Below are 14,846 nucleotides of genomic sequence, written 5' to 3' on the forward strand. Positions count from 1 at the left end.
AAGCTGCTCATTATTTTGCTAATGAACTCTCTACCACTGCCCAACTGCAATACTGAGGGAGCACCTGACAATTGCATACCTCTTCAGCTGTTTTGGACTTCAGTGGCCTAAGAACAATGAATTTAGTGAGGTGGTCCTGATATACCATTACGAATTTGTACTCACCACCTGGTTGTGATTGGAAGTTGATGAGATCAATTTGGACAGCATTGGCTTCGCTACTAATACTTTTTCTGACTTTTTGCTATTTTAAACAAGGCTCATACAGACTAAGATAAATTTGGACATCTCTGTATGTGATGTTACAGAACTTTGACTTCAAGTGTCTCATCATTCGGTTGTGTCCACCATAGCCAGTCATTACATGAGCATCATGCAGAATATCATACAGTCCTTCATCATAAACACAGTATTTAATATTACATTCTTCAGTTACTGGTTTTATTAATTTGGTTACTCCATTCACTTCCAGCACTTCATATCTCTTCAGAAACTCATAGTCATTGCCATCCCTCTTTCGTCCAGATTTCAGTGATTGAGCCTTGATGATAAGTGACTCATCCTTTTCCCTGTCCACAAAGATTGAATTATAACTAAGATTTCCCCATTCCACTCTAGATGTTCATAGAACTTCAGCGAGTCAGTATGCTGTGTCAAAATGCACGGGGTGCATTCACCCTTACTGGTGCTGAGCGTCCTGCATGATAAATCAATGATAACACCTGGTGGTCATGATAATATACATTTATGATGTGGTAAAACCAAAATCAAATTGTGTTCTAGATGATATGAGAGCGTCTATCACATGCGAGCATGAGTGACTGCAGCGATATACCATATCGCCCTCACTGTGTCCAGAGAAGCTGCCTGAGTGACATACAGCAGCCGGCCGCTATTGCAAAGAATCGACAGCATCAATGATTATTACATTAAATGTTAAAAGTTGGCGTGGTGTTGCATGTTTGTTCATTTTCAAATGGTTCCTATTGTACAACAAAAAGGGTTAGTTGGTTACCGGATAGACCTCTCACCGACCAAGTGGTGGTAGTGGTGTATATCAGGTCTGATCTTATAGCGTTTCACTGTGTGGTGTAGTGTGGCTACTCAGTTGACACCTAAGTGACGAAATTTTGTCAATTATAGTTGTGGGAACAGTTTCGTTCATAAAATTTGCTGGAGTGAGTCCTGCATGAGCCTGATTTAATTAAGAGATTGATTTGTTAGGGGCTGAGTTTTGTGGAATCGGTGTGGCCGACATCCCATCTGCATTGTATGTTGAGTGGTCGCGACGCGCCCAGAGGTAATTGGGTTGCTTGTCGTTTTTACTTAGGTGGTTTGGGTATTGTGTGTGTGTGTGTGTGCATCGAGAAGGGAAAGCCTCGAACACATGTTGTAGTTGTATTTTCAAGACCACTAGCTTGCAGCAGACAGCAAACTGGCTCATAGAACAACGAACAGTTTCACTATACGGTGATGGTGTGCATGTATCACTGAGCAGACAAGTGATAGTAAATTGAAGGAACCATTTAACGAGCTACAAGTAGCTAAACCAAAACTTGATTCATCAAGGTGACGAGTGGCCGATTTAAATGTTAGGGAACTTAGCGGGTCACGTGTGGTCAATGCCTGAAGAGGTCAACATTTGCTTTTAAATTGTAACTTAAGGTTAGTTGAAAAGTGGCGGTGACATTTAGGATTTTTGTTTGATTTTTTTTTATTACTTGTTTCCGAATTGTGGGGACTGATAATATATTTGCTGGCACCACCCATTCACTGGTGATAACCAACGTGTATTGAGATACCTAGAAGGAAAATAAATCCAATTTTATTGGGGTTAAAGGAAACGTCCCAGTCTATTCAATTGGTATCTAGTGTGAATATATCCATATCATTTTCGGAAGTATAAAAGAGTGTAATTTAGAGATATTGATACAGTAGAGTTGATATCACGTATAATGTGCTGTTTTAAATGTGTTTGGTAAAAGGTTCTTGAACGAATGAAATTATAAATGGGCTACTGAAAGTAGATCTTCTCAATATTAAAGAAAAGATTTCAATTAAGGGAAAAAGTTTTCTAAATGATGAATACATTTAATTGAAGTAATTGAATTATTTACAGAAAGGCCAAAGATTTTGCTACTAACAAAGATTCGTTATTCTGTGATGCATGCGAAGTCTCATCACTTACATATTATTGCTGCATCGAGTTGGAAAAATATTTAAGGGAAAATTAAAAATGTTTTAATTCCTAACAGTAGTGATGGTAGTGCCCATAAACAGAATAATCATTTCAAGATGGTAGACAGATTGGTATTTTAGTACAAGTAATAAAATAGTTCCAAGTTTATGTCAGAGACTACGTACTGTGTTGTGAAAAACTCGTTGCGAAAGATAACAATTGCTAGTTGGATGTCGCATTTATCATCACACAAGGTAATCAGGTACTGAAATTAAAGTAATCTGTTGCTCTGACGAGATCAGTATAGTATACAACAAGAGTGGTTCACTAAATAAGCCCATTTATTCACTACTGCTTAACTTCAGTAATCATTGGCGTGTGAATATTGTTAAGTGATTATTCGCAGTTCTGTCGTGGCTTGGTATGATTTCGGTGTTGTGTCTAGGCAGGGTGTTGTTCCCATTATTTGGCAGACAGGCTGTTTGCATGGTCAGCGGTTGAGGTTGTAATGTCCCCACAGAAAATACCCTCTACCATGCACCAATTAATCATTGTCAGTCAAACCATCCACATTCATTCACTTTGGAAAAGTATCTGATCTGATTTTGTCGTAATATATGCGGCGACAACTCGTCAACGCCAAAGTATTTTCTAGTATGTTTATTCTTTGAAATAACAGAGATGCATATATGCATTCTCCATGGTTGTTAGTGTGGTAACTAGGACAGCTTATGGAGTATCTGTTGAGGGATTGACGTGTTTCTGAGAGATAAATATTCTGCTTTTCTTCTTGCTAAAGTGAGTCAATTAACATTTATGCCGCTAGCGATTTGTTTGAAGAGAAAGAGACTGTAAAAGGAAAATAATTAAGGCGTGGAATCACCGAAGATCTGAATATGTACTGGAGATAGTTTTAATACACAATTTCCTTCATAAATAAGGTTTGTGACTTTTTTGTTCAGGAGTGAATGAACGAATGAGTTTTTTCTGAATCATTTGATGATCACTTTGGCCCTGTAATTAGTGGGGAAGTTTCAGCTGTGGCGAAGAGAGCCTGCAATCACTGAGTCTGTGTTAAATCACCCAAAGGCTTCGTACACATCTGGAATTCACAATCTTTCGTAAAAGGAACAAATTGTCCACATGATTGATTCTCCCAACTGAATGCAGTGTTTAACAGTAATAATAAATGTAAAGATCTCTTACAGCAAGCCAGCCGCTGATTACCAAGATAAAGGACTCCACCAAAGATCCTATTTGGCTGATTTCACGTAAGGAAATATTATATTAAAACCTGTACATAGATAAAGGAGAGAAAGAGAGAGAGCGAATGAAAATAGAGATAATACTAATAATCCTCCATTAGTCTAACTTTTCACCTGTCTTATCACTGATCAGCCAGGAAATGGGATGCCCTTACTTTAGTGTATAGATTTGTGTGAAGGTGAAGGGATCTTAAAGGCAACAGATACACGTCTATACAGACAAGACATTACACAAAGTTAGTGGCTAGCTGCATTCATCATCTATTCTTAGATGAAGAGATGGCAACTTATTATCCTTAACATTTAAAAAATGTTAAAATGGCCAATCCGTGACAGGACACGTTTTTGGACATTGCTAAAATAATTTTGTTCTCTGTTTCATGTCAACTACGATGAGCTAACCTACCTGACGCTTGGAAAAGAGAGGAGAGACTCGCAGGTAATATAATTGGATCTACAAATAAAGCCAAAAGACAGCACGGTGGGTGCAGAGAAAAGGCCAGATCTATATTTTTATTATGAAAGCTTGCTAGTATAGTTGAAGTATACGCTTTTCTGTTTAGTGTTATTTGATATTTGAACATTGATTAATTGTGTTCATGTTAGATGTGTTTTGATTGGCATGTCCCAGTTGCATTTACCTGTATATGTACATTAAGAAAGTAGACACAGAAGTACTCTTGTGTGAACGGAGTTACATATAGTGACAGTAGAAGGGAGATATATATAGTGACAGTAGAACATTTATATGGTTTTAACTAGGTCAATGTTTAGGATGAGTCAAGCAGAGTAAAGCAGCACGCAACAGCCCTCAGCTGCTAGCACTGATAATAATGATGCAGTAAGAAGTGTTGTAGGACAGATGGCTACAGACAGTGCAATAGAATGCACTGTAGACATGGCTGGAGGTGTAACAGCAAGTACGCAGCATGGATTAGATCCATTGGTAATTATCATGAGACAGATGCAGATGATAACCGAGAGCATGAATACTTTGAAAACCAACATTAACGTGAAATTAGCCTCAGTTACTGAAGGGCAAAATGATTTGAATACGAAATTAGCCTCAGTTACTGAAGGGCAGGAAAATCTGAAAACCGACATTAACGCAAAATTAGCCTCAGTTACTGAAGGGCAAAATGATTTGAATACGAAATTAGCCTCAGTTACTGAAGGGCAGGAAAATCTGAAAACCGATATTAAGGCACAATTAGTGACAGTCACTCAAACTCAAGAAGAAATGAAATTAGTCCAGACTGAGATTAAGCAGCAGTTACAAGACAGTTTTTCCAAATTAGAGCAGCGGATAGAGGCAAAGATCAAGGAACTCAAAGATCACGCCAAAGAGATGGAACAAAAATTAACTGCACAAATAGAACTGGTGAAAGCACAATGTGAGGAATCTACCCACCGCGTACGTGTCAAAATGAAGGAGTATGTGGCTATTAAGATAGATACTGTATGGGAACAAGTGGAAATGGTTCCACAATTAGTACAAAAGCAAGACGCCATGTCATGTGGATTTGCGCAACTTCCTGAATTGGCACATACACAGAGTAATCTAAAGGAAAGCATTGAACATCTGACAGAGCGTCAAGACATTATAGACCGCCAAATTAATGTATTAATGGGTAAATTATCCGAAATCACAGTAGAAAACAAAAGGCTAATGTGTGAAAACATTGAGCAAAATGTTAAGGCAGCATTCCAGAGTTCATCTGGCAAACAGGAAGAGAATTTGTTTGCGAAAGGACTTGAGGAGGTGCAACAGCAGTTAGGTGCTGATTTGGAGCATTGGAAACAAATGATAGAAGAGTCGATGCGCGCTTCACAACAAAGCTCAGAACAAATGAATACAGGGCAGCAGCAGAAGTTGGCAGCGACTATAGAGCCAGTTACTTACTGCCCATTCGCACACAGTACCGACTTGTGTAAGTAATTCAAACATTAAATTGCCACAAGCTGGTTGTTCGCGTGAATTCTTATCTAACGGAGATTACGAAAGCCTTTGCCATGCCGAAGAAAAAATGATAAAGCATCGGCAATTCCAGATTTTTAACCCTGACAAAAGGGGGGTCCATCCAACTGTTTTTATTCAAAGTTTCAGAGGAGTGCTACCCAGAAATTGGTTGGAGTGGCAGGAGATCAGTTTTGTTACAGGATATATACAAGGTTCAGGGGTGATCTGGGCCTCGGACATGACTTCTGTTTGCTCGACATATGACGATTTTGAGAAGGCGTTTTTGGCAAAGTTCTGGTCAGAAGGGGTACAGGAACGCCTAAGGCAGGAGGTGCTCTACCCAGAGCCTTTCTCCTTTTCGAAAGGAAGCCTTAGAAAGTATTTCGAAAAATATATAAATAAAACGAGATACTGGGACAGACCTATGCCCTTGCCAGACATAATAAACATACTTAAGGCAAGGCTACCAACTAGCATCCAGAATCAATTGATTTACAGCAACAACAAAGACTTGGAGTCGTTCCTCACAACGTTAGACCATATAGATATTATCGAAGAGAACAACCAGAAAGCCCGTAATAACAGATTCCAATATAGGGAGACAGAACCTCCGCCAAACGGTAGGCAAGGTGGAAGTATGTGTTATACCAATGGCGATCAATCGACACTTAAAGGGAATGAACAGAGATCATTAAATAACGGAGGAATCCCTCAAAATCTCAATAGTAATCCCGGCAATGGTCTTGCGAGGGGCTATTCAAGGAACAACAGGAACGGGAAAAGATACAATTCCGTGTGGGGGAACGAAAGAAATTTCAGACCCCAAGCCTGCAATAATAACAATAATAGAAAGTGGAATCAACTGGGGGGAATGAATTCAAATAGCCAACATCAGTGGGGATGGACATCTACGAATCAACCGGTAATTACCGAAGCGACGGATGATGTCAACCAGCAGACAAATCAAAATCCAACAAACTTGTAAGGACCCACTCGTGCCCCAGAGGAGCGGTCAACAATTGGTTGAGGGGCAACAGGATATGTGTACCCATGCTAATGTATAATGATGGACGATTACTGGCAGATGAACTGACCGAGGACTTAGAACCACAAGATGAGGATAAGGAACAGGTGGCAGTAGCCGAAGTGCAAGTCATTATGGAGACCGTACCTATAGTGGCGGTTTTAGACACAGCTGCAACCACAAATGTTATTTCAGAGGCCCTATTCAACAGGATCAGAAATATAAGACGAGTACCAGTATTTCCAGTTCAAAATTGCAGAATAATAGGCGCCGTTGGGGCTCGATCGGCTAATGTAAAGGTGCAGTCACTACTTGGTGTGGAAGTCGGAAATGTAGCAATATTAAGCACATTCCTTGTTGTGAAAAATTTGGTGGTAGATTGCATTATTGGAGTCGACAGCCTACGTCAATATAGATGCAGAATAGATTTTAAAACAGGAAAAATTTGGTTGAATGTTAATAAACAAGAAATTGAGTTGGAGTTGTTGAAAAAAAAAGCCTTACGAGAAAATATAATTGTGGGATCAGTGTGCAAGTAATCAGGACGGCCCAAAATTCAAAAGAGCATGTAATTAATGAGTGCCAAGTCAAAGAAGATTTCGGTCAATTAGTGTCTGAAAAGTTAAATGAATCCGACTGCATTATCGAAGATCAGAAGAAGCAGCTCAATGAATTATTATTAATGTATGAAAACGTTTTTGATGAAAGGCCAGGAGTTATTAAGGGATACATATGCCATCTCTATGTTAAGCTGCACAAAACGTATTGTAGAACTTTCTATCCTGTTTCCTGGAGGTTAAAGGCTCAAGTTCAAAAGGAAATAGAGCGCAGACTGCATGGGAAAATTATGTGGAAGAATTTGAGCAGATATACAACAACATGCCCCACTCCTCCACTGGATATACACCTCATGAATTGATGTTCGACGCAAAAGAAGAAAACACTGAACATATGCCCAAAACTCAGGAAACTGAGATGCCTTGGGAAGAAAAAATAAGACAAGCCATCATAAATATGACGCAAAAGGCTGATCAGAGAAAACAACAATATGACAAATTAATCAAGAGGGTACAGGCGTACCATGTCAGAGAGAAGGTACTAGTCAAAAGACATACCAAATCATCCTTAATAAAGAAGAGTATAAAGAAATGGGAGTTATTATATACTGGCCCATACATCATTCTACAAATTCTGAACCCTGGGGCTTATCTGTTAGCATACCCGGGATCTAACAAAATTAAAGGGTTATTTTCCCATAACGACTCGAAAAAATTTAATGAAGATTAGAAGATAGGGAGGAATGGCGCTGCGAGTGACAGAGATGAATGCTCATAAAAACATAACAATAAACTGTGTGTGTTTAGTGTTAGATAACTTTAAATTGAAATAATTAATCAATGACACAGATTGTAGAAATAGTGACTAACTATTACTATTGAGTGCTGCAAAGAAGATAGTGGAGATAGGCTTCACCTGTGTTTGGGTAAACATGGAACTTTAGCATTGCTAATGTCATCAAGATTTATAAAGGATCTGAATGACCTTCAAGAAGAAAGAAATGTTTCCCGAAAATGACGATGCATAATCAAAAGAGGTTCCCAGTGAATGTTCATATATAATTTTAAGTGCACGCTTAGATGTGTAAACGTGTGAAGTGATGCGTTTAGGCAGTGAATCATGAGTGACAGTTAATGCCGCAAAGATAATTTCCCGCGCAAAACAATTGCGAGAGACGACACAGATATGCTTTGTAAGAGACTCGCATCAAGCGCGAGGGGAAACTGATTGATGTTGAACTTCAAAAAATTGTCATAATTAGACGTTAAGAGTTCTTGATTTATTGTTGAATGTCAAAAGAAAGTAATATTCATAGAATTAGTAGTTATTTAATAGGTCTTGTTCACTTTGGAATTTTGTTTGAAAAATCCATTTCCATATATGTGCATGTATGAATGCCGGATGAATCAGAGAATAAATGAAAGAAGTGAATCCACATTCCTCAATATTAATAACTTTTACGTTACAGCAATCAAGCGGAAAAATATATGTATTTAGGATAAAAATTTTATGAGTATAGATAAATGATATGACTTTTCAAGGAAATGATTGATTATGTCTTTGTATAAAATGAACCACACTTTCCATTATTCGATGATTTGAATCCAAAATCTACTGCAAGTTGCATGAATCCTTTAAATTATGAAGAATAAATCATTGACAGAAAATGTGTCAGAATTTTTGGACTTATAAGCACAAGTGGTGATGCGAAGTCCAAAAGATAATTCAAACTAGAGTAAATATTATGATGTTTTCAGCAACAGCATTAGTCAATGGATAAATCGAAACCTTAAGTCAATGGCTAAAATCCTTGCAGTACATCGTAAGAAAAAGGATGCATGAAGCCATACGGATTTTGTTTTCAAAAAGGAGAATCTTGGACGGTGCAACCTAACCAGTTCTTTTACAGGAAGAGTTTCCCTTTCGGTCATTGGTAATTCTTTTGGAATGAATGTTGCATGTGAAATCTGGTATCCCTGTCCCTTCTACTTTTCCCATTGTGGGCCGCGTAGAAGACTGACTACAAATGTGGACATCGGGGACATGCAAGATCCTTCTATGTACCGTAGGCTGGGGGTCTAGGCTTAAGAGGTTTTCCAAGGTTTACCTGTTTAAGAAAGTTCCCGAATGGGTAGACCCTGATAACAATTTCATGAAAGATCATCTTCCTTGGTTGTGCACAGCAGACATAACACTTTGATGCACGTAAAAGCAATACAGCCGCGATACCTGTCTCTTCATTTCTTCTGTTTTCAATGTTTCTTTTCTTCGTCTTTCTTAAACATAATTTTTTTTTTTTTTTTTCAGTCGGAGGACTGACACTCATCACTTCCGGGTTACTCACACTAATAGATAGCTTGCGAAGTGTGTTCGGTAAATCAAAATTAGGCTCACAAACTTCACTCGCTGTGAGGGGCATTGTAATGTCCCCACAGAAAATACCCTCTACCACACACCAATTAATCATTGTCAATCCATTGTCAAACCATCCACATTCATTCACTTTGGAAAAGTATCTGATCTGATTTTGTCGTAATATATGCGGCGACAACACGTCGACGCCAATGTATTTTCTAGTACGTTTATTCTTTGAAATAACAGAGATGCATATATGCATTCTCCATGGTTGTTAGTGGACGTCGACGCCAATGTATTTTCTAGTACGTTTATTCTTTGAAATAACAGAGATGCATATATGCATTCTCCATGGTTGTTAGTGTGGTAACTAGGACAGCTTATGGAGTATCTGTTGAGGGATTGATGTGTTTCTGAGAGATACATATTCTGCTTTTCTTCTCGCTAAAGCGAGTCAATTAACATTTGTGCCGCTAGCGATTTGTTTGAAGAGAAAGAGACTGTAAAAGGAAAATAATTAAGGTGTGGAATCACAGGAGATCTGGATATGTACTGGAGATGGTTTTAATACACAATTTCCTTCATAAATAAGGCTTGTGATTTTTTTGTTCAGGAGTGAATGATCGAATGAGTTTTTTCTGAATAATTTGATGATCACGTTGGCCCTGTAATTAGTGGGGAAGTTTCAGCTGTTTCGAAGAGAGCCTGCAATCACTGAGTCTGTGTTAAATCGTCCGAAAAGGCTCCGTACACATCTGGAGTTCGCAATCTTTCATAAAAGGAACAAATTGTCCACATGATTGATTCTCCCTACTGAATGCAGTGTTTAACAGTAATAATAAATGTAAAGATCTCTTACAGCAAGCCAGCCGCTGATTACCAAGACGAAGGACTCCATCAAAGATCCTATTTGGCTGATTTCACATAATGAAATATTATATTAAAAACTGTACATAGATAAAGGAGAGAAAGAGAGAGAGCGAATGAAAATAGAGATAATACTAATAATCTTCCATTAGTCTAACTTTTCGCCTGTCTTATCATGAACCAACCAAGAAATGGGAGGCCCTTACTTTAGTGTATAGATTTGTGTGAAGGTGAAGGGATCTTAAAGGCAACAGATACACGTCTATACAGACAAGACATTACACAAAGTTAGTGGCTAGCTGCATTCATCATCTATTCTTAGATGAAGAGAGAGCAACTTATTATCCTTAACATTTAAAAAAATATTAAAAGGTGGCTGCAATATTAATTGTACTAAGGCTGATTTCATGACTGATTGGTTCATTGCCAGTGTGATTGCAGTGCGGGCTAGATTCTTGTCGTCATCAGAGGCTCCTCTCCAACTGGAATCTTCTGCAATTAGATAGCATTGTGCAGTCTTAACATCTAGTTAAAAATAAGAAACTGTACCTAATTAAAGGTGTGGTGGTTGACTGGTGGCCTAAGTACTTTGCGCAACAGGATACTCTGCAGTAACGGCATAGAGGCATTGGTACAGTACGATCCCTTGTCATTGTCAATTGATCTTGGGTACTGCCAGTCACGGACCAGTACATCAACCATAGCTGCACTGATGCGAATTGTAACTGCACTACCATCAACCACAGCTGACTACCGACAACCATAACTGCACTACTGACAACCATAACTGCACTGCTGTATAACATAACAATACGAGCTGATGACAATTGCATTCATGCTGATGTGTGGTAGCATTGTTGGACACGCCATTAATAACTCAGAAGTAGTGATGTACACCTTATAATGGTACAGCCTCCCCTAGGACTCATATGAAATGTCCAAAGCAGTGATGATACACCTTAAAATGGTACAGCCTCCCCCAGGATTCATATTAAACCTTCGATACTACCTTTTTTTATATGCATCCCGATAGTTATCAGACAATTCAGTGCTTCCTAAGGCCTTGTATGTGTGTCCTATTTGATAAAAAACTTGATATTCATTGGGAAGGCATGTGGAATGTTCTGGAAGGACATGCATTGTCATAATTATCGGTGGATTGTTGTCATTGATAAAATTATGTACATATACTAAATTAAGTAACTAATCAAGAAATTGAAGTAATAAGTCCTTAGAAATAAATAACTAGAGACTACAGAGATGTTAGCATGAAAAATCGTTGCTCCTAATTATCAAAATGGTAATCTAAAAATCCAGTAACCTTAGACCTCACTATGTCAAGAAATAGCTTAAAAGTTATTTCCATGCGATGTATTTTCATTTGTTATTTATTTTTATGTCTTTCTCTGTAATTAATATTCTTTGTAATTACCTTTCTAATTAATTCTCCAATTGTTTACTTCTCACAATTTTCCAGTTTCCAGAATTTGAGGCCTTATTTGTGCATCCTATGTATTTAATTGGATAAAGCACATGCTCTGTACTACCATTACATGTTAGTAACCAAATCCAAACTGTAATTAATTATATAACTAAAAAAATATGAGAGATATTATTGTAATTAAAGTACAGAATGATTTTCTTATGGAAAACTAAAGATATTACTATAAAAGATTGTCATTCAATATTGTATTTTATACCTTATTTGGCTTTTTTTTTTTTTTTTTTTTTTTTTTTTGTAAATTTTAAGTGTAACATCAAAATTGTACAAAATTAATAATGCTTTATTTTGGAAGCTATTGTTAAAATTCTATATAAAGTGATACAGCAATGTGAAAAGTCAGATCTGAAGTTACTCTTGGAAGCCAAAGTGATCAGTGAAGTCTGGCCGTGTTTTGTTTACATGGTGAGTGTGCATTTCAGACATCAATTAATGTGAATAAATTTTGTGAAGCATGAAAATTTCCCATTCATTCATCAATGGACCAGGTGGAAGAAACTTAAGTTAAATAACATTCAACATGAACTGTTACATTTGGTGAAGTTGAGCTGGGATCGATGTTTGAAATGTGGAAATAAGTTTAACAAGTGACTGTTTCAGGTGGACGTAAGACAAATGCCAAACACAAATTGTCTTCAAAAATTTTGTGTTATGAATGCACAGAATGAATGGATGTTGCCACATGGGAAGAGTTGGTGAGGATAAAAAAAAATGGGGGGACCAGATTCTCGGACACCACCGTCAACCATCAGATGAGTAACAGTTTATTTTCTTAATTAGGGTTTTTGTGAAAGTGATAAACATTTGTGTGGGAAGTTTTATAGTTAATAATTTACTATGGCTGATAAAGACTATGTAAAAATGAGTGAGAAAGAAGGAGTTAGTAGTAAATCTGTAGAAAACACTTCGGACCTAGGAGCAAGTGTCAGTGAACTATCGGCCAATAGTAATCAAAGTGTGGATCGAAGCTTTGGTGGAGAGTGTTCCAGTGAAAATGTCACCACAAGTACTCCATATGCACAGGGAAGAGTAGGTGGAGCTGATTTGTTAATGTTATTAATGCAGCATATGGAAGAAGTGAAGGAACAGATGGGACAGATTAGGCAAGAAGCAAAGGAACAGATGGGACAGATTAGGCAAGAAGCAAAGGAACAGATGGGACAGATTAGGCAAGAAGCAAAGGAACAGATGGGACAGATTAGGCAAGAAGCAAAGGAACAGATGGGAAAGATTAAGGATATTGGTCAACAGGGTCTACAGTTAAGTCAGCAATTCACTGAACAAATGGTGGAATTGAAGAATACTGTTACTGAAAATACTAATCAGATTATGGAAATGCAGGAGGGTTTGGCAGCACTAAGAATAATTGTTGAGACAGGACAGGGTGAACTAAATACTCGTGTAGGAGCAATAGAAGGAAGGTTAGAGATATTAGCGACTAATTTCACACAAGAGTTGCCCAAAAACAAGGAGAGATTAGAAAAATTAGATAAATGTGTAGAAGTAGAAAATTCTAAATTTAAAGTAGAGGTCGTTCAGGCTAGGAGACTGTTAGAAGAGAAAGTAGAAGTTTACAAAAGGAACTCTGAGCTAAAACTTACAGATATTTCCATTCAAATAAGTAATGTAGAACTAAAGTATGATAAAAAAATAGATTTGTGTAAAAGTAATGTTGTAGATTTAAGTAAGAAAGTTGTAGAACTACAAGAGGGTGTAGCTCAAAGAAATTTTGTTAGCAATATTAATTGTGTATGGGGTGGCATACCTTTAAAGTGCAGTCCAGTAGATGATAAATTGCATCCTGTTGATTTTTTACAGCATTGTCAAGATAATTTTAGTAATGACATGACAGACAATGTTAAAATTAAATTCGTTTAGAGATTTTTCGATGGAGAAGCAATCTCATGGGTCAATCAGATGTTAGTTGTACCATGTCATATGATGAATCTGAATTTGAAAGAAAGTTCTTAAATAAGTTTTGGTCACAATCTGAACAAGCTATGATTAAGAGTGAGTTTTTGAATGGTCGAATGTATAGGGAAGGTGATGGTAGCTTGAAGTGTTTTGTGAAAACCAATTGAGGAAATTAGTACACTTAGACAAACCTTTTGACAAACTAATACAAATTGGTGCCTTAAAAAGGAGATTACCAAAAAGAGTACAGTGAGAGTTGATTTATGGACCAGATGACTCCGTAGATCAGTTTCTGAGGTATGTAGATAAGTTGGATAGAGCCTTTGGCGAAACTGGAGGTTAAGTAATGGCAGATTTGGCAATCAACAATCTGAGGGATGGAATCAAGGCAGGAGTGACAATGAAAATCAGAATAATAATAGTGGTTACAATAGAAGTGATAATAGATGAATCAACGATAGAAATGGGAATGGAAATAGAGGGTATGACAACAGGGAAAGACCTTGGGAGAATAATAACAGACAATTGGATAATCACCAATCAAGACCACGCAATTTAAACTGATGGATGCCTCATTGGGAGCCTGTCAGTTTGGGGAGAGAAATAAGTACCAAAATCAGGCTAAACACCACCGCCCTAGAGACATCGAAAATAATCACAGAATACAGAGTAATCAAAGATATTGGAGTGGAAATGACAGAACTAATGTAAGAATAGCACATCAGATTAGCAAATTACAGTTTGACAGTAAATTCTGGAAAAGTATGAATGAAAGTGTTGAAGATAGAAGTAATAGCATCTGTAAGAATGTTTAAAAGATTCCATTAGAGGTGGAAACTATCTCAAGTCTATATAATCAGTGTGGCAAAGAAGTTTGCAAAGAAAATGTTGGTTCTGATAATAATCCTGATGAGTTTGGGTAGGGAAAATTAATGGAGAAAGAGTCTATCACTGTTAAGCACTTAAGTGATGATATTTGTACTGGAGTAGTTGTCAACAATTCTGATGATCATTGTAAAGATGTTGTAGAAGTGCCTAGTATTGGAGATGATAGCATGTGTGGAGATGTTGATAGTGAAAATGACAGTAGTAATGATGAATGGGAGGAAGAATTAGACAGCATGGTCTATATGGAGGTTAAAGAAGATTTAATTAATGGTGAAGAAGATGATGTCAGTAGTATCTGTGAAGAATATGAGAACCAGATTGTACCAATGAAAACT

The sequence above is a fragment of the Schistocerca cancellata genome, chromosome 3 (genome assembly GCF_023864275.1).
Source record: "Schistocerca cancellata isolate TAMUIC-IGC-003103 chromosome 3, iqSchCanc2.1, whole genome shotgun sequence".
In the NCBI taxonomy this organism is placed as follows: domain Eukaryota; kingdom Metazoa; phylum Arthropoda; class Insecta; order Orthoptera; family Acrididae; genus Schistocerca; species Schistocerca cancellata.